The sequence below is a fragment of the Zonotrichia albicollis genome, chromosome 1, assembly GCF_047830755.1.
Source record: "Zonotrichia albicollis isolate bZonAlb1 chromosome 1, bZonAlb1.hap1, whole genome shotgun sequence".
Classification (NCBI taxonomy): domain Eukaryota; kingdom Metazoa; phylum Chordata; class Aves; order Passeriformes; family Passerellidae; genus Zonotrichia; species Zonotrichia albicollis.
This window is the reverse complement of record NC_133819.1, coordinates 63700630-63719216: the sequence shown is the minus strand read 5'-3', so window position 1 is coordinate 63719216 and position 18587 is coordinate 63700630. Positions and strand designations below refer to the sequence as shown.

At 41.7% G+C, this 18587-nt stretch overlaps 1 long non-coding RNA gene across 1 annotated transcript in view; it reads right to left on the bottom strand.

Annotated features, from left to right (window-relative positions):
* Window positions 1–229: 229 nt before the first annotated feature.
* Window positions 230–18587, bottom strand: part of LOC141725298 (uncharacterized) — a 35803-nt gene continuing 17445 nt past the window's right edge. The window contains exons 2-3 of the long non-coding RNA XR_012577164.1: window positions 6560–6723; window positions 230–5168 (exon numbers count right to left, since the gene is read on the bottom strand). This is a non-coding gene — a long non-coding RNA (uncharacterized LOC141725298). The remainder of the gene's footprint in view (window positions 5169–6559; window positions 6724–18587) is intronic.

The following is an 18587-nucleotide window of genomic DNA, read 5'->3' as shown; positions in this document are numbered from 1 at the left end:
GCAAGGAGCATTGCCAATAGCCAAAACCTTTTGTCCCTAAATAAATGAGGATAGAATGGACTTTTTCCCAAGTGAGCAGCCTCATGCATTTTGCTTTTTATTGGTCTCCTTCTCTGTGTTCTCTTTCTTGTTCTCTGTGATCTCTTCTGTCTTCTTCTTCTTCTTCTTCTTCTTCTTCTTCTTTTTCTTCTTCACCTCTTTTTTTCATCTTTTGGTCTCAAGCAAAATAAAAGGAGATAAACCATTAAATAGGAGAGAAAAGTATAAAACACCATGAGAATTTTTTCACAGCCACCACTACAATTTGGAAGAAAAAAAGGCCAAAACATTCTCTTTTGAAATGCTTGAGAGTAAAAAAATAAAGAATCCCATCTGTTTTCATTCAGCTCAAACATTTGCACTGATTAACAAGAACATTTGCAATTCTGTTCAAAAGGTGTAATGCAGGTTAACATTACACCTCTGTGGCATTGGCTTTTCCACAGTCACGATGAGAGTTTTAGTCTCCCTCCCACAAATATTCAGCAACAAGAGAAAATGGTTTCCCCCCCACTCTGTGCTTTGTTTCCCTCAGGTGTCACATAGTTCTCCTTTGTTTTAATCCAGCGCTACCTGCACCCATCTCTGTGCCATCTCTAGTGTCATCTCACTTCCTCATCTGTGCTAATAAGGAACATTTAGGAGCAGCTCCGCTCCGGCACTGCATTAATGAAGCACTAACTTTTGTCAGGAGAGAGACTCAGCGATGTTGACAAGTGACTTTGCTGATCAGAGGAGCACAGTTGGGTTGGAAGGAACCTGTGTTCTTGAAATGTGGGAGGTGAATTATCTCAGTATTCAAAAAAATAAACAGAGACAAGTTTGATGAGTTTAAATTCACAGAAGAGCTTTTTAATATTTCCTGAGGTTCTAATCAAAGAAGCATCTTAACTGGTCCCAAAGGGAAATGAAAGATGAAAGGAGCTGACACTGATGCCCACTCTACCTTGCCTGGCTGCTACCGGGGTTTTTTTTTTTTATTATTCTTTTCTTGCTTGTTACTAAAAATATCTCAGCAGGTAAGAATTAACAGTAGGATATTAATGCAAAGTCACAAATAAAAATCCATGGCAAAATGTAGCATACCTTTAAAATTTTAACATCTAGTAATTTTAAATCGAGGAAATTGACATAGATCAGATGAAAGAAGATACAGCACCTCTAGCTTATGCCAACTAAAAATAAGAATTATTAATGAAGCTGGGCTTTCTTCTGCTGTGCACATTAATTATTTATGATAATAATACTCCGCACTGCCATATTAAAGAATTTTCTTCACCCAGCTTCCCAGAAAACTCCATCTTCTGAAACCCTCAACATGTTAAAAAACACAAAAGAATGAATTCCTTTCAGTGTATTTATTATACTGGAAGATGAATATAGTCTTGGGTTATTAAACTGGAATGAAAAACACATCTTATTAGAACTTACATGGTGATTTTTATTCTCACTAGTTTCATATAAACTTAATGATGCAGACTGCATTTTTATGCTCATCTATTTTAAAATGGTGCCTGGAGCAAAAGAAGCTTCCATTAATGCCAGTTTGGTATTTCAAATACAATTTGATGTAATTTACTTCAAATATATGTGAACAGAGAAGGATAATGTTGAGAGTATTTGCTGGATTCAGATCTGGGTTAGCTCATGGCAGTGATTTGTTAAAACACAAGTTTTATGAAACAGAAGAAAAAAAGAAAAGGAAAATGAAAGTGTTTTTCAAAATATAGGGTAAAATTAATATCTTCATAAAGATGTTGGGGGGGAATTTATTTTGAATTGTCAGAGTTTAAATAATTTGTTCTGAAAATAACATTATTATTATTTAGAAATCAACAACAAATGAAACTCATTTAATGAGAGTATTGGACCACATTATTTTAGAGCTGTTGTATTTGTTGTGATCAATCTAAAAGAGACTGAGACTGATTTTTTTACGTGTCTCCATTCATTTATTTCCAATCCAAGTTTCATGTAGCTGTATCCTTTGTTTTTTCTTATAGCAGAGGCACTCGTACTTGAAAGCACACAGAAGCATCTGCAGAATGTGGGATATGGCAGGGGCAGGGGTCTCATGCAAGGAGAGGAGGTTTTGCAACTGAGGAATGCATACACAAAAAAATACAATTCGTGATAAAAAATGTGTGCTTGAGAATGGTAAGGGTTTGTGTGTGTGAATGTAATATCCTACTATAAATTCACACTGTGCTTCTACACAGAGCACCACGCTTCCAGGGTATCTTGCTGTGTCAAGGGACAGCATTCTGAAGCAGAAAACATTGCAGCAGGTGCAAGGTGCTGGTTCTGCTCTCCTCCTGCAGCTGGGATCCCCTGGCAGGGGTTTGCATCCCCTGCTGCGCTGGGACACCCACCATTTCCACAGGCAAGGAGAAAACACAGTTATTGCCTCCCTGCTTTTATTGCATTTCTGCCTGTGTTTTTTTCTTCCTTGTTTTTTTCTTTTCCAGGGGTTTGCAGGGAGGGAGGGTGAACCTGAGATCAAGCAAGTGGCTTAAGGGTAAGATTATAAAAGCATTGGTGAGATGTAGGCACATGACCCCTGTGAGGAGACTTTATGCCTAGCCCCTCTAGGGCATTTGTTAAGGCTTACTCCTCCTTATGAATTTCCTGAGCCTCTTTCACACTCTGTCCTTCTGAAGATAAATGCTACCCCTACCAGAGCCCATGGCATTGTAGCCTGTCAGCAGGTGGTCACAGCTCTACCCTCTTCTCATGGCCCTGCTGCAGAAAACCCTTGAAATTTCGGCAGCCCTGAGTAGGACATCTGGGAATGTGGTGAGCAGCTCCAGTGATGGACAGGCATCCCCTGCAGGGCAGTGCCCCTGAATGGGGGGCTACACAGTGCAGGGTGGCCAACACAACACACCACCTCTCTTCTGCCTGGGAGGCTGAAGAGAGCCTGCCCCAGAATAAGGGTCCTCATCCCAGGTGGATTAGAGCCCTTTCTGGTAAATTTCCATTACGTAAATAATCAAGGATATTTGTAAAGGAATCTGATGGAAAAAATACTCCTAATTGGTTTTTAGGCAAAGATTGGACAAAGAGCTGTTTCTGGAGGAAATGTGTCACAGCATCATTTCATAAAGCAACAGCAGCGTTATGAATGTGTTCATAAGCTTCTGCATACACATAGAAATTGTTATAAGCAAAATGAATGCATAAGAAAATTAATGAGCATATTTAGTGTTTAGTAATAGACTCTGTTTCCTCTGCCTGGGACAATGCACAGCACCTCATGAGCCATACCATTACAAAGATTTTAAAAATCATAAGCATTTCAAAGCTACATGTTGGATTTTTTTTTTGTCTTAAATCCAGGCATTAATGCTTTCAAGCCAGCCAACCCCATCACCTGAAATGCAAATCTTCATTGGTGCAGTTCTTTGTTTAGACAATGGCAGAGGTATGGCCTGTGCTAGAGAGATGTTTAGTGTGCACTGGAGAAAGGTGTTAAGAAAAATTATGGAATTAAAAAATTAAAAGAAAAATACCACCTGCTTGTTTAGTTTGAGATTTCATTTTTGTAGAAACTGTACCCATTTAGACCCTCATGAGTCAGTGACAGCACATACAGGCAAGGAGCCGGGGATGAATCCTGTGCTGGGTCCTGTTGTCTGTTCGCTTGTGGTCCTGACAGTGAGGGCAGTTCCTGGATCAACAAATAACCCCGGAACTGTGACAGATTTTCTGAATTCAGTGATTACAGAGTCTTCGAAGTCAAAAGGAGATCACAGCTTGGGTGAAAATGCTGGTGGAGGTCAGCTGTATTAAAAGTGATTATGTGTTAGTCCCTCACAGCTCTTGCTCAAAAGCCAGGTAGTCAGCTTGAGGGATATTTTGACCTTTTCCACTTTCCATCTCTCTGTTTCTGATAAAACAAACAGGATGACCTCTGCAGCACACGCTTCTCAAGCTGGTATTAGACTGACACATATACCGAAGGCATGAGACCTTTCCTTTCATCTTTTCTGAAATGGTCAGGTTTGAGATTGCTACTGGAGAAAACCTTTCCTAGAGTGAACCTGAACTCATCATCACTACTCTATCTGATATTGAGAAAGCACTCGTTCTCACAGGGCAGACTAATAGATACTTTGAGCTACCTTTCAGCTATCAATGAGTTTCACTACAGACTTCTGGGTCCTGAAACAGGTACAGCACCTGCAAGATGTTTTATGTTGCTTTGGTTTTATTTTTTAAAAACAGGAAAGAAAAAAAAAATCTAATAAAACACTGCATTCATGAAAACAGTCCAGCACTGTTTCACTCTAAATCAGCTATTGCTGATTAGATCTCTAATGTAATGGATCAATGTCTCAGCTGACACAAACAAACTTCACTGCCTTGTCTCACACAAGCTCAGGTTCTGGTGCAATGTCTTTGCCAACATCATAAACACTCGCTGGATGTTTCCAGTGCACTCAGCAGCGAGCACCTGCTGGGCCACACAGCAAAACAAACCCACTGGCACTGACTCCATTTCCGGAAAAATCAAGGCAGTTTGAAAGGAAATAAAAAACCCATGTAGCCTGTATATAAATAAATAATATTAAGCCTTACTTTGTCTGTAATTAAAGAAAGGAATTCTCTACAAAGCATCCACGCACAAATGACTTCATCATTCAGTATGCTTTTCCAGCTTACTCTGATCCTATGCGTTGTCCCATCCTTCCAACAAACAGCTCCATTGCCCACCAGGCTGGTGGCAGCAGGTGCACAAGCAGTTGCTCAGTCCCATATCGATGCTTCTGTCCACTGGAAGGTGCCAACCCCATCCCAGGCTGGCAGGGAGATAAAAGGCATAAGAGACTTCATGCACCAGGGTTTTCTGGGCTGAAATATGCAGGAGAACTCACATCCGTGTGTGAAGATTGATGCTGCACTCTGGACCCATCTTCACTTTTTCCACCTCCTCTTGCCTAGTTGTCATGTTGGAAAATGAACTGGAGAAGAGAAGGCAACTGCCCTTGGGCCTTAACAAATGTAAAATATAGAAAGAGTTGAAACTTGTGGCACTTCCTTCTGCCTTTACAGTTAAAATCCCTACTATGAAGGGGCAGAGGTGACATTCAGGTATTGGAACCCAGGTAGAAGTCTCTTCTTCCTTCCTGGAAGATAAACAAAGCGAAAAGTAGAGGAAGTGAGAAGTAGCAACATATCACTGCCAATTTATAGCACTTGAAAGAAAAATCTAATCCATGATTTACTCATTTAAGTGCAATTTCAGTTCACCTACAATGTCATGACCTTCTTGATGATAGTTTTATATGGCATGTGGCATAGACAGAATGAACCTCTTGCATATGTAGAAATGGGTTAAAAAATGAATGTTCTGTCCACCCTACTTTACTACTGCTGTGATTTAGTAAAAGACTAGTTGCTGTCAGATCCAGTAATTTGAGTCTCATCTTACAACGAAGTATATATGCTGATGAAAAGCTGCTTTAGCAGCAGAGAGACTGCTAATTGTTTGATTATACAGGTCTTCACATTAATGAAGCACTATTCCATGGATTTGGAGCATGGCGTGCAACCAAATTACCACCCCAGCACTCAAGCTGTGAAATCTGATTATTCATTAGCCAGTCAGTGAGTGGTACAAACATCTTTTCTTTTTTCAAACCGTCAAAGGAGAGCGACTGCTTTTTTTTTTTTTCCCCCACTCTTCCCTCTAAGAATATAGGGGTTTGGACTTTTGTCAATGATAGTAGCTTACTTAAGAATTTAAGGATAAACATATTATGTAAAGGGGGCCTCATTTTTCTCCTAAGTGTGCCCTTCTTGCATAATTTATCCCTTATGTTTACTTAGTCCTGGCCTCCCCAGAGCCTGTCACTAACTGACAATTGTGGTAGATTTAATGAATTGAGAGTAGACTACACCCTCCTTAATTGACATGAGTTACTAAAAGATAAGGGATCAAAGTGGGGAAAGCTCACAGTGTATCTTCCTCTACCTGACTGAAGATGGATGATGGTGAAAGTAATTTTCAAACTTATTTCATCATTATTGTTTTATAAACTTGGATTTTTTTTAAGGAGTAATTTCTCTCTCACATTAACAATGCGATGGAGAAAAAAAAATTGGATGTTATTAGCAAAAAGGTCCTTCCTTCCTTCCTTCCTTCCTTCCTTCCTTCCTTCCTTCCTTCCTTCCTTCCATCCATCCATCCATCCATCCATCCATCCCCTGCCCACAGCTAACCTAACCTGACAGAGATTCCAGGTACAGCCAGCCTGTTTTGTACAGTGAATGTAGCTGGGTTCAGTTACAAAATGAGCAGTGTGGAAATCCTTCCTCACATGGTGGAGAAGTACTGACATCTCTAGCAAATGGGATTATCTGTAATGAGATTACATACAAAGAGATTAAGATGTGAACTGACACTCCTAGGAGATACAAAAGAGGCTCCTGAGACAACAGAGAAATGAGGTGTCAGAAGCAGAAGGTGGAATTGCTTCCTTGAGAAGGTTTTTCATGATAATGATAATGATCTTACCCGTATAATAGCGCCTTTCATCCAGAAAGATCCCCAAAGAGCTGTACAAATGCCGTACACTAGTTCTTTTCAGACCATCATGGAAATGCTTCCACCTCTGGTCGGAGTACAGCAGCTGTTTAACCACACACAAGCTCACCTCACACAGCAGTGCTGGGCAGGAACTATAAAGATAAAGGCAGATCTCAGGGAAAATTCTGGACACCAAAATATAACTACATAAATCTCAAGTCTGAGTCATTCCACAAAACTGTATTTGGGATTTGAGTTTTCATTTCTTTGCTTTTTTCCCCCCTTGCTTTTCGCTATTGATGCTGACATGTTTAAATAAGAATATTGAATTAGTTTTTAAAATGTTCATTAAAAATGCATCTGTTTTCTTCCTCAAAAAATGTGCTGGAAAAATAAAAGACCAAAGCAAATATGAAAGAACAAAGATGTCGAAATTTTGGTTGAAGCTTCAACCCTATTTTAGGTTGCATCTGACTGTGCAGTGCATCAACTGGCCATTGCCCAGCAGATGATAGACAGATGAGACCCATGTATGCCTGCTCGTGGACACAGTTTTAAAAACAGGATATCTCAAATTTGAGTGACAGCGCTGTGATTGAAGCCACCCAAACCAGTGCAAACTGAGGAGAGAACTCTTCCAAAAGTAACCTTTGAGGCTGGGATGCTTCAGTTTTCATCTCACAGAACACTATGGTACCTACTGAGCCTTTTAACTTCTCTCTGTAAAGCTGCCTGGCAACAACTTCACATGAAAAGCCTCAGAACACAGGCAGTAGGTGTTGTCCAGAAGAAAAAAAGTTACTTAAAAAACCCTTCTGTGCCCGCTCATAGCTCATCAGAAGAAATATCTGTGCTTCAGGCATGGCTTGAAGATATGAGTGCAGCATAGGTGCCTCAGATAAAGCGCCTCTCTTACTCTCTGAGTGCTAAATTACCATCCTTGTTCTTAGTAGATTTTATTAGTCTTCTTGTCAGTCTTTTAAATGGAGTTTAACAGGAAAACAAAATGTATTTAGACAATATGGTCTATATGGCTTTGCAGCTAAACAAGTCTCACTGTCAGATTCTTTCAACTCTCTGGCAAAAAGGATAATGAGACGCTTTGCTTGCTCCTCCGCTCCCATGTTTGCTCTGCCAAGCAACCACCAGCACCAATGCCCAAAGGAAAACTTGCTTTCAGAGAGGGGGCTTAGTACTAACCCTGGATATTATTCTCCTCCCTCCAGCCTTCAAGCCAAGCAGCCTTAAGTCAAGATTGCTCCTTCACTGTTTGCCAGGTACCAGGGGAAGTGCTAACTGCTCACTACAGACCGTGGCACAGCATCCTCCAGTGCCTGTCTCTTCCCTGCCAAGGAGCCCTGGGTCCTGGCCTCTACCAGCATCTGACAGCGCTGCCATGACTCCACAGCTCTGAGAAAACCCCTCTGTGGCCCAGTGTCCCTGTCTGCAGCATGGATAATGATGCTACTTATCCTGGTAGGGGTGGCTTTTATTTCTCTGTCAGTCACAGTGCACAAAAGAAAAATATGCATCTTTGTAGCATCCCTCAGGCATCAAAGACTGTTAAAACCAATACAAATTACAACTATTTCACCCACTGCTGCTGCCACTGGTAAGCTACCACTAACATCCTGAGAGCACTGTATGAATGGGAGATCTCCTTTGCTCCTCCACATTTGAACTGTATCCTCTCACCCTGGATGAAAAACCACAATTTGTTAATGCTAACAATGCTGTCCTCATAAATGAAATCATTCTATCTTTTTAAACTTTTTTTTTAACTAAATTTTTTTCAGGTACTAAGATTAGTTTTCTAAAGACACTTGCCAGTACAAGCATGTAATTTTAGGCTTTAGGGTCTTTTTCCTCTACCTTTATAAGATTATATTGGCATAACCCCTATGTTCCACTCACTTGTCCTGAAAAAAAGCTGCTTTGACTGATGTGGTTTGGTTCACATGAATGGCACATCCAGACTCCTGACTTTATTTCTTTTCTGCCACAGGCTGTAGCTACCCAAGAAAAGTTTTGCTCACCTAAGCATCCTGATAAGATCCACCCTAAGATATGTAAAGGGCTAAAAAGTCTGGCTCTAAACTCCCCTATGGGACTTCCCCATTTGGGACTTCTCCAGGAGGAATTCGGTGGGGAAACCAGCCTCTTGCCTGATTCAGTCTGGTGAGCATCCGAGGCAGGATATATAGCACAGCCTCTCAGCCAGCTCAGGTGCACCATTACCTGCCCCAGTAAGGAGATATTCCTGTCAAAACCTATCATCCTGTCCCAGAGTGGACAGGAATCCATTACTCACTGAAGAGGGTCCTGCTTATCACTCTTGCTCTGCAGCATTCAATAATTTTGATCTCTGTCTGGGCTACCAACAAGCACTTCCAGTCCAAAGCAAGAAATGCAGCAGCTTTCATCACCCGCACAGAAGCTTTCATTTTAAAAATAATGCCTTTCAATGTCAGCTTGGCCAACAGCTGCTTCTAGAAGATTAGAGCTTTTCTCTGCCTTCTCTGGCAACCCAGATGGATTTGTTTGCCTAGTTTACATTGCACTGCATTGTTCAGCTATCTGTAAGCGTGATCAGTGCTGGCTTCCAATATTTCAAAGCCTGTGGCATCATCATCATCTAATACCAATTATGGGGGAAAAAAGCCTCTTCCAAGTAGCAGCTGTTGAGTTTGGGAGGGGTGATGGGGTACTCTTTGTTCTCTCACACTTAATCAGCAGGATGAGAGGTATTGGATCTCACATGACACAGCACTTTTAGGACAAGAGACTACATCTGGTCTATTCCCAGGATTTTCCTGGGTACCTATCCACCCAGGGTCTGCAGAGGCACTTCTACATCAGGATGATCATGGCTTTCCAGGATCGTACAATATAGCAAAACTAACTCTTCCTGGCTGGCTCCATGTGCTTTTCATGTCAGGTTCACACCATACTACACCACGTCCTGCTCAAAGTAAATTAACTGATGCACAATTGTTTGAGAAGAGAAAAATTACTTTGGAGGTTTCAGCAACCTTTTCATGCTTCTGTTTGTCCCTCCAAGCTCTCTTACATGAGTAGCATGTGCTTAGATGTCTTCTGCCACACATTCAAGGAGGACAAACAAGCACAGACTGCCAGGTCCCCCCAGAACTTCTGTTTTTCTGCCTCCAGCTCAGCAGCTAAGTCAATATATTAAGAACCACCATCAGCAGTCTGCTTTTTTGGAGCTGCTGAGCACCCACAAGTCCCAGAGATATCACGTACAGATGCTCCCTGCTCAGCTTCTTTCCCAAAAGTTTTCACAGCTTTATTATCTGCTTCTTCCCCAGTCTGCATTAGCTTGTGGGCGTTGACATGTGTACTTCACTGCAGAGAGCACAGTCCAGTCACTCTGCAGACGCAGTCCATGACAGATCAAAATGCCTGTAACAATATGGATTTTCCTTGCCTTCAACTTATGTCACAACAAAGCTCTTCATGAGACATTTGGCAGAGATGTTGCTCAGTCAAGAAAACATTTCATAACTTGGGGACAATAAACAGCCCTCTTACATATGCTGCTACTTCTTTGTTTTGTTTACAAGACATTTAACACAAGAATATCAGCTTCTCTGTGATTCTTCATTTTTCTTATTATTTCCAGATATTAGAAGCAATTATTTCTACCTGCAAATCAACTGTTTTAGTGCATATCCATGCAAGGCACAATATATTTTGAACAGGCAAAGGCAAACTGCAAGGAAAACACTCAAGCATTGGAGATACAGACTCTAAATAAGTGCAGCTCACAAAATGACATTGAAATTTTGGATAGGAATCAGTGTTCAATCTGGGGTATCATTTGCACCACCAGATGTCCTGAAACTTGCTATTCCACATTCCTTATTCTGGAAAGTGCTACATCTGGCTCAGGAACACATCAAAAGCTATGTCTACACAGCGTTTCGCAGGCAGACTCAAGCTTGATTTGACCACACTCCAAACCAGCCAGGAAACATGTGGCTACACCAGTACAGTGCCAAACCTCAGAGAATCTGCCCACATGAGAAAAAGTGTGTATGAGAACAGTCAGAGCTCAGAGCAAGTGTCAGCTTTCCTGCAAAAATATGTGGTTATAACAGGCTCAAATTTTCAGGAAACCTCCATGGGGTTTTTTGCTTAACTTTCTCCATATACATGGCTGGTAGCTACAGGAAAGAAATTTTCTTCTCATAAATCAGTAATTTTCCCTAAAATTCATTTCTACAATAACAAAAGGTGTTTTCATGGAAAGCTGTGAGAGCTTGACCAGCAAGCACCTGCTCCATGGGAGCTCTCTCAGCAAGACCCACAGATGAGAGAAATCTAGCACATACAACCTCAGTTCAAAACAGTGGGAAGAATTAGGGCCTTTGAAACTCTTTGTCCGGTAGGTGTCAATTATTTGCTGAAGTCTTTCAGATGTTTTGGAAGCAGATGCTTTTTTTCAGGTATTCAGGTACTGTTTCAGGTTGGTTTCTGAAAAATCATCAACAAGTTATACATAAGAAGTTGGACTGTGGTGAACCAAAACAAATTTGGTGTGGGTGATCTATTCCTCATGATAGCTAAATTACTATTAGTCTTTAAAAAATGTATGCCAAAACTCAGTCCCACTAGTTTAATGAAAGACTGAAAAGTTATGATTTATGCAAGCTCAGTTACCACATAATATCATGCAGACTGCATCTATTTATCACCTATTTCATGTGTTTGCAAGCAGTTTGAGTTTTCCTTTTCCTCCCAGATACTGCATTTGGACAGAAGTCAAAAGTTTATTTAAAACATGAGATAATCTCTGTAGAAGCAGAGAAGAAAAGTGGTGTCATGTCCTCAGTTTTGTCATGCAGTGAAGCAGCTTCCAGGCCCAGAGCAGATGGGAAACCTTAGTTTAGGCTATTTCATGGAGTCTGCTCAGGCTGCTGATGGGCTCCAACAGCTTGAGATCCACCTGATTTCTGATGATCCTCCTGCAATACTCCCTTCATAGGAGAGATGAACTTCTTCCAGTTCCACGAGTTTTCCAAATGCATGCCAAGCACTTTGTAAGTTGCTAGTGAAGAAACTGTGACCCTGACCCAAAACCACTTTTTGTATGAATGCAAACCGTGGAACACCAACCAGATGGATGACAGTTTAAGGACTGTAGTGGAGACATTCTGGCTTTCCACAACAATGAAGCACAGCCTTTTTGGTCTCCATGTAGGGAAGTCAACAATCTGATCTCCTCACCTGTGTTTAGGAGAGGACTTTTGCCTCCTGAAATGAGCTTGGTGTGTGGGTTTGTTTATGCAGACTTGAGCATAACTTTTTTCCTCGGATGAGAGCTCTTTGCCCAGACTCAGACAGTACAAATGCATGTGATTTACAATGAATTCAGTGGGAAGTCAGCATCTGGATCTGCAGAATTTCAAATTATTGCTTAATACTGAGAATGACGTGCCTCAGCTTTTGAAGTGTTTTGTGTGAGATACCCAAAGGAAATGTTCAGACTACTGAGTTATCATTGCTGAACTACTGCAGCTACTATCTGTCCTAATATTTCACTGTAACGAGGTCATGTATAAGTTACCAGCAAGGAGGATCTTGCAAGATCTCCTTAAATCAAAGAACACCAAAAACAGCTCCAAATTTTTTCATTCCAGTGGTAGATTTTGCAAGTAATCCATTTCTCCTCCAGCCCAACCATCCCCAGACACTGCATAATATAACTTGCACTTCTCTCTGCCTTAAACTTACTACCAGCCATCATTACACTTGCGGCGACATGTTATTGATCAAGCCTCTTGGAAATGTGACATTCCCAGATAAAATTTCAGCATGACAGAGGCAGCATAAAGGAACTAGTCATGCCAAGGCAGAGCAGTTTTGTTTCTTACTTATGGAGTCATCATTAGCGTACTACTGTCACCTCTCACAAATTTAAGAGCCCTAAAAAACAATGGCAATGTGTTGCCATAGAGAAGGACTGTCCAGAGTTCTCTGGGTGACACTAAACAGTCCATGTCTTTATTACACTGGTGGGAGACTTCTCCTAAGGCAAATGAACAATAATTGCTACCAGCACCAGCAACATCTCAGCAAGCACCAAAAGATTAAAAGAGGCATAGGAGACATTTGAAGACACAGATGGTACAGAAGGGGAATTTGACCACTCTTTACAGTCATTTTCTGGCATTTGTCTCCAAGATAGGGGGAGTGAGCATGCCAGAAGCTCAAAACTGTTATCTCAGGCCCAGGTGAGTGGCACAAAGGGAGATGCAATGCTTCCTGGCCCCAGGACCATCAATAAAGTACTGAGCTTGGATTTACTGAACTTAAAGCATCTTAGAAGTGATAGAGATTCTGTGCTCTTTCAGGAACTCCCCCAGACAACCAGAAACCCTCTCATGCAGTGAAAGATCTCTTGAGGTAGGATGTCGAGGAAGAGGAAAGGAGCTTTTTACTTCTGCCTATGAGGAAAAAAAAAAGGAAAGACCACTTGAAGGACTCCTTTACTTGTCTCAGGCAAGTAAGGAGTGAGATCCTGTTGAACAGCTCTAAGCAGAAGACAGCAGAAGTCATACGATAACATATTACAGGTCCATCTGCTCCCCAGAAAGTTATGTTCAGTAGGTATTTACGGATCTAATTTCTCTCTTCAGCTCTTTTTCATCAGGATAAATGTTATGAACTTTAAGAGGTATGAAGTTGAGAGAGGGGGGGAAAAGAAATATAGATGAATTTCAAGGTAAAAAAGTACACTCCATCCTCAATTCACTCAGCTTAAGTACTTCATGAAAATATGAACATCTGGTGATTTTGCATATTGCATCATCTACACCATGGTAGGGAGGTAGAGAGACGTGGATAATAACAAGAGGCTTTGGGACTTAACTGAGAATTAGCATGACTTTGTGAATATAAGTCAGCTATCTTAGTATAAGGGTAGATTTTTTACTAAAGTTCTCACTTTTTTATTTGACTTTTTGTCACAGCGCTGGTTATTATAATTTTGTTTTAAGGAGAAAGGCAAGTCATCTCTCCAACAGAAACAAGAACAATGCCTCTTACTGGAGTTCCATGAATCCACTTCGATGTCACTTGAAAGACTCCCGAGGAGTCAAGCTGCTTGGTTTCTGTGAGACAGCCCAGGAGTCCCTCTCTGTCCAGCTCACGCAGCTAAGTTAAGCTCTTATTAAACTCAGTTGTTATTTTTCTAACAGATTCTTAATTACTGTTTTTTGAAGCAACAATCATCCCACGCTTCGCATTCCCTTTGTTTCTCCACCTCTTCGTGCGGTGCAAGCATGTGGGCAAAGCGTGGGAGGCTCCAAGAGCCCAAGCAATTGAAAATTGATGTGGCGCTTAAAAATAAAGGAATGATCCTTATTATAAGAGGGGAAAAACAAAGTAGTACACTGAGATAAACAAAGACGCACAGACAATGCAAGGAAAATAATATTAGCAGATGTTGAGCCAGCCGTTAATGATCTGTTTTATATTTAAATCTATCGCTTGAATGTTGGAGCCAGAACACCAAGGAGCGAGAAAGAAGCTGGCAGCAGCCATGCACTTCACTTTTATTGCTCTGACTCCAGTCATTGATGTTGACTTTTTAAGTTATCGTTATGAATTTTTTCGCATGCAAATGGAGTGCTGAAGGAAAAGTAGCGCTGATGGCACTGGGAGAGGGAAGGGCTCTCCTCACAGACCAAGCGCAGCAAACCCCTGAGTATTGTAAATCAAAGGCGACTCCAACATTGATGAGGGAGAGAATGATGCATCTGACTCCATTGATATCAGAAGGCTAATTAATTACTTTATTATACCATGCTATGTACATTGTATCTAAACTGAATCTGCCATGCACTCACTCTTGCTCACAACTGCACAGAACTTTACCCATCTCTGACTCTCCCATGACAGTCTGACACACACATTCACTTCTTGGCCCTAACAGGCCAAGGGAACAAAACACCTTCACTTTGGATAAACAGTCTCCATAATGCATTCTACTTTAGCACAACACAGGCACAGCAAGAGAGATAAGAATTGTGTTTTCCTTCTCCTCTGCTTGTCTCACAGCTTCTCTCTGTTCAGAGGGCATGTGAACGCCACACCTGAGCACTGCAGCTCTTCTGAGGAACAGCACTCAGAGCTTGTAGGACCTGGACCAGACCTTTGTGCAAGAACCATGCAGGAGGTCAAGGACATCAATGAGCAGCTCTCTGGCGCTATTTTGGCTCGGCAGGCAGACTGGTATCTCTGCTTTTGAGACCTGTGTAGATCATGCTGGGTGACAGGCACAAGAGCTGCCTTTTATACTGATCCCTCCCCTCAAACCATACCTCAGTTTTCAGCAACAGATTACACCAGACATGTTTATTGCAAAGCAACATGATGAATAAAAACTGGAGGCAGAAAACCTCCCTTATGTATTGTTCATTCAGGGTCAAACATTCAATTGCAAACCTGCAAGCAGTCACAAAAGAACTAAATGTCATGCTATATCTCAAGATCAAACCTCAGCTAATTTAGACACCACCAGAGAGGGCTGGATCTCATTTCACCCTATTCCAACACAGATCCTCTCCTCCTGCACCCCTGTGAGGAGGAAACCAAGTGTTTGAGTCTGCACAGGGCTACAGTGCCCTTTGCTCAAGTTCTCCCCCAAGGCAAGGGGACCTGAGAACCTGTCACATCCTGCAGTGTTGCACCAGGTGTTTGGACTAGATGCATCCAGTGGAAGCAGCCAGCTTGGCTGCTCTTCCAGGGCTCAGCTTCTTGGTTTATGCCAAGTTTCTTGCTTTGAGCTTCCTCTTGTCTTGTGTGAGATGACTTCCCTGTCCTCACTCACCTACTCCTGGAGCAGCTCCTAACTATTGGCCGCATCCTCCTCTTCTTTATATTGACAATTTCATTTTCATTCCCTAACAAACGCAGCACTTCTACCTTTCAGGATATTTCCTGCTTATGCTATATTCAGTACTTTGGTAAAACTTCATAAATCAGCACTCCTGAGGAACAGACACTATCCAGAAAATCCTTAGGTAACACAGCTGTCTGCTTGCTGTCAGCCTGACGTAGACATGGAACTGATAAAAATCAACCTAAATGGATAGGGTGTTGCTCCGACATTTTTCCCCTGCACTTCTCAGTATCCAAAGGAAAAGTTCTAGGCTGCTCACAACTTTTAACTTTGCTGCACACTACCTGGATCAAACTGCTGCTGCCAACTGTCTTCTGTGCCTTCAGTGGCAGAGATGTCCTCTCTAGATCATTTTAGGATCATTTAGATATTGATTCTACATTAAGTTATTGTATCTGTCAGGCTGTTTGGCTCTGTCATAAAAATGTCATTACAAACTATTATGTATACTAATATTTCACTCCATTGTACCATCTAACTTAGAGTAGTGATGCAGTTGCTTTTAGGTTATTTAAAAACAAAAACTTGATCAAATTCATTCCTGACCTACTGATTTTGGATCAACATGTGTGTTTCAGTTAAGGCAAGACAATTTCACCCAGGACACAGTCTGGATGCAGAAAGATTTGGGGCAAGTTCCCTATGTCCTACTCCACTGCCTGTCCAGATTAACCACCTTGAGCTTCTGTGCAGTCCTGAACCAAACAAATTGGATCCAGCATGAAGTGAAGCACTTTATAGTTGCTCACCTTGACACTACAGGTACTTTTAGCCATCTCATTGAAATTTTGCCACTGAAAGATACCAAGATTGTCTTAAAAAAACATATATTAGCCATTACATAGTTCCCATCCTGATGTAAATATGTATTGATGCCAGTAACAACCCTGATGTTATTGGTCCAGAATCTTCTTCAAGTTAAAAGTATTTCAATCACCTGGATGGAGTAATCTTTCCATACTGACCTTCTCCCACTTTACTGAAGGTCCCCCACTTTTCAGAAACAAGAAAGCCGTAGCCAACTTTAAAAATTCTTCTAGTCTGAATTACATATAACTGCCAATTTTAAAGTATATATTAAGTTTTTATGTTTTTTAACATTAAGTAACACCACTTCTGACCTTACATGTGTACTCCAGCAGCATAGACAAAACAGACTCACAGCTCTTTGATTTCCCCTTTTCCATAGCCTACTAGATGCCTGTGTTTGCAATTATCTCCCAGTGAACAGTCATGTAAAGTCAAAGGAAACAGAAAACAGATCTGTGATTTGATCCTTGCAGTCACCACACTTCAACAACACATTGCATTGCAATTCACTGTTGTGGATGCTAGTACTTGGTTGTGAACAATTGGGACATTACTGCATCCATTATTTATTAATAACAGAAGCGTGTATCCTATTTTTCTTCCTTTCTTTCATCTCCTACCCTTTTTATGATAATTAACAAGGCAATAAACATGTAAAACTTAAAAACCACAGAAGTGGAAAACTGATAAAGGCCTCTGAAATGATACCAAGGAAAAAAAAAGAATCAGTGAACCAGAAGAACATATAAAGTTATTGCCATTGAGCATTGCAGAGAGCAGAAAAATTGCAATAATAATAAATAATGAGGTCAATTAAGTTTTCTAGCAAGAACTGAATCCAAGGTGAGCTCAGCTAACTTGAAAAACCTGCCATAGATACAAGGAGTGGTTTGGGTTGGAAGACAACTTAGTTTCAACCTCTTTGCCGTGGGCAGGGGTGCCATCCACTAGACCTGGTTGTTTGAAGCTTCATCCAGTCCAGCCTTGAGCACTTCCAGGGATGGGACATCCACAACTTTGGGCAACCTTGCAACTGTCACAATAAAGAATTGTTCCCTAATATCTAATCTAAACTCACCCTCTGTCAGTTTAAATCCATTTCCCCTTGTCCTGTCACTGCCTGCCCTTGTGAAAAGCAGCTCTCCCACTCTCCTGCAGGCCCGCCAGGTACTGGAAGGTGCTGTAATGTCTTCCAGGACCCTTCTCTTCTCCAGGCAGAACAGCCCCAGCTCTCTCAGCCTGCTTTTGTAGGAGGTCCTCCAAACCTCTTCTGATCATCATTGTGGCCCTCCTCTGGACTGGCTCCAGCAGATCCATGTTCCTCTCACACTGAGACCCCAGAGTGGGGTCTCAAGAGAGTGGAGTAGAGGAAGGGAATTGTCTCCCTCATCTTGCTGGCCACACAGAATGAAGTTGGCTTTCTGGGCTGGAAGTGCTTATGGCTAGGTCATAGCCAGCTTTTCATCCACAAACACCCCCAATTCCTTCTCCAGAGGGCTGCTCTCTATCCATTCATCCCTCAGCCTGTATTTGTGGTTGGGATTTCCCCAATCCAGGTATAGGACCTTGAACTTGGCTCTTTTGAACTTCACGAAGTTCACACAGGCCCACGTCTCAAGCCTGTCCCTCTGGATGGCATCTTTCCAACATGTCATTGGCATTCTTTCCAACATGTCAACTAACCACACAACCTGTGTTAGCATGTAAGCAAAAGGAGAGGTTCCTTATGCTGGAATAGCAGATGCCAATCAGGTTTAGGGAGAGGGGAAAGAGACATATTTTTCAGGCACTCAGACATCCAAGAGTGTTAGCAGCTGTACCCAGCATGGAGAGGCAGACTGTGCTCCCTCAGCAGCAAACGTTCCACCCAGCCTGGCTCACAAGGACCAGGTCCTTCCCCACCCATGTGCTTTGAACACTGCTCTGCAATTAGCAAAGCACAACGTGAAGAGGTGGAACAGCAGCATTACCCAGAGAGTGAGGGGAGAAATTCAGCCTATGCTGTGAAAATGGAGACAGCCCAGAGAGTAGTGAGCTCTTGAGTAATTCTGATGTGATGAGCATTAGCTTCATCTGTCTGATTAGCTACTGCCCTGCCACCCCATGCCCAGGTGAACATGTATTTGCACACACAGACATGTGGGTACACACAAGCCTCTGCATCCTGCCCGCTGAAAGCAGGAGCTTCTATATAAAGTACATACACCGAGGTCTTAAGTTCAGTTTAATGAACCATCATGACTAAATTTGGCAAGATTTCTGGTTTTGTTTCTTTTC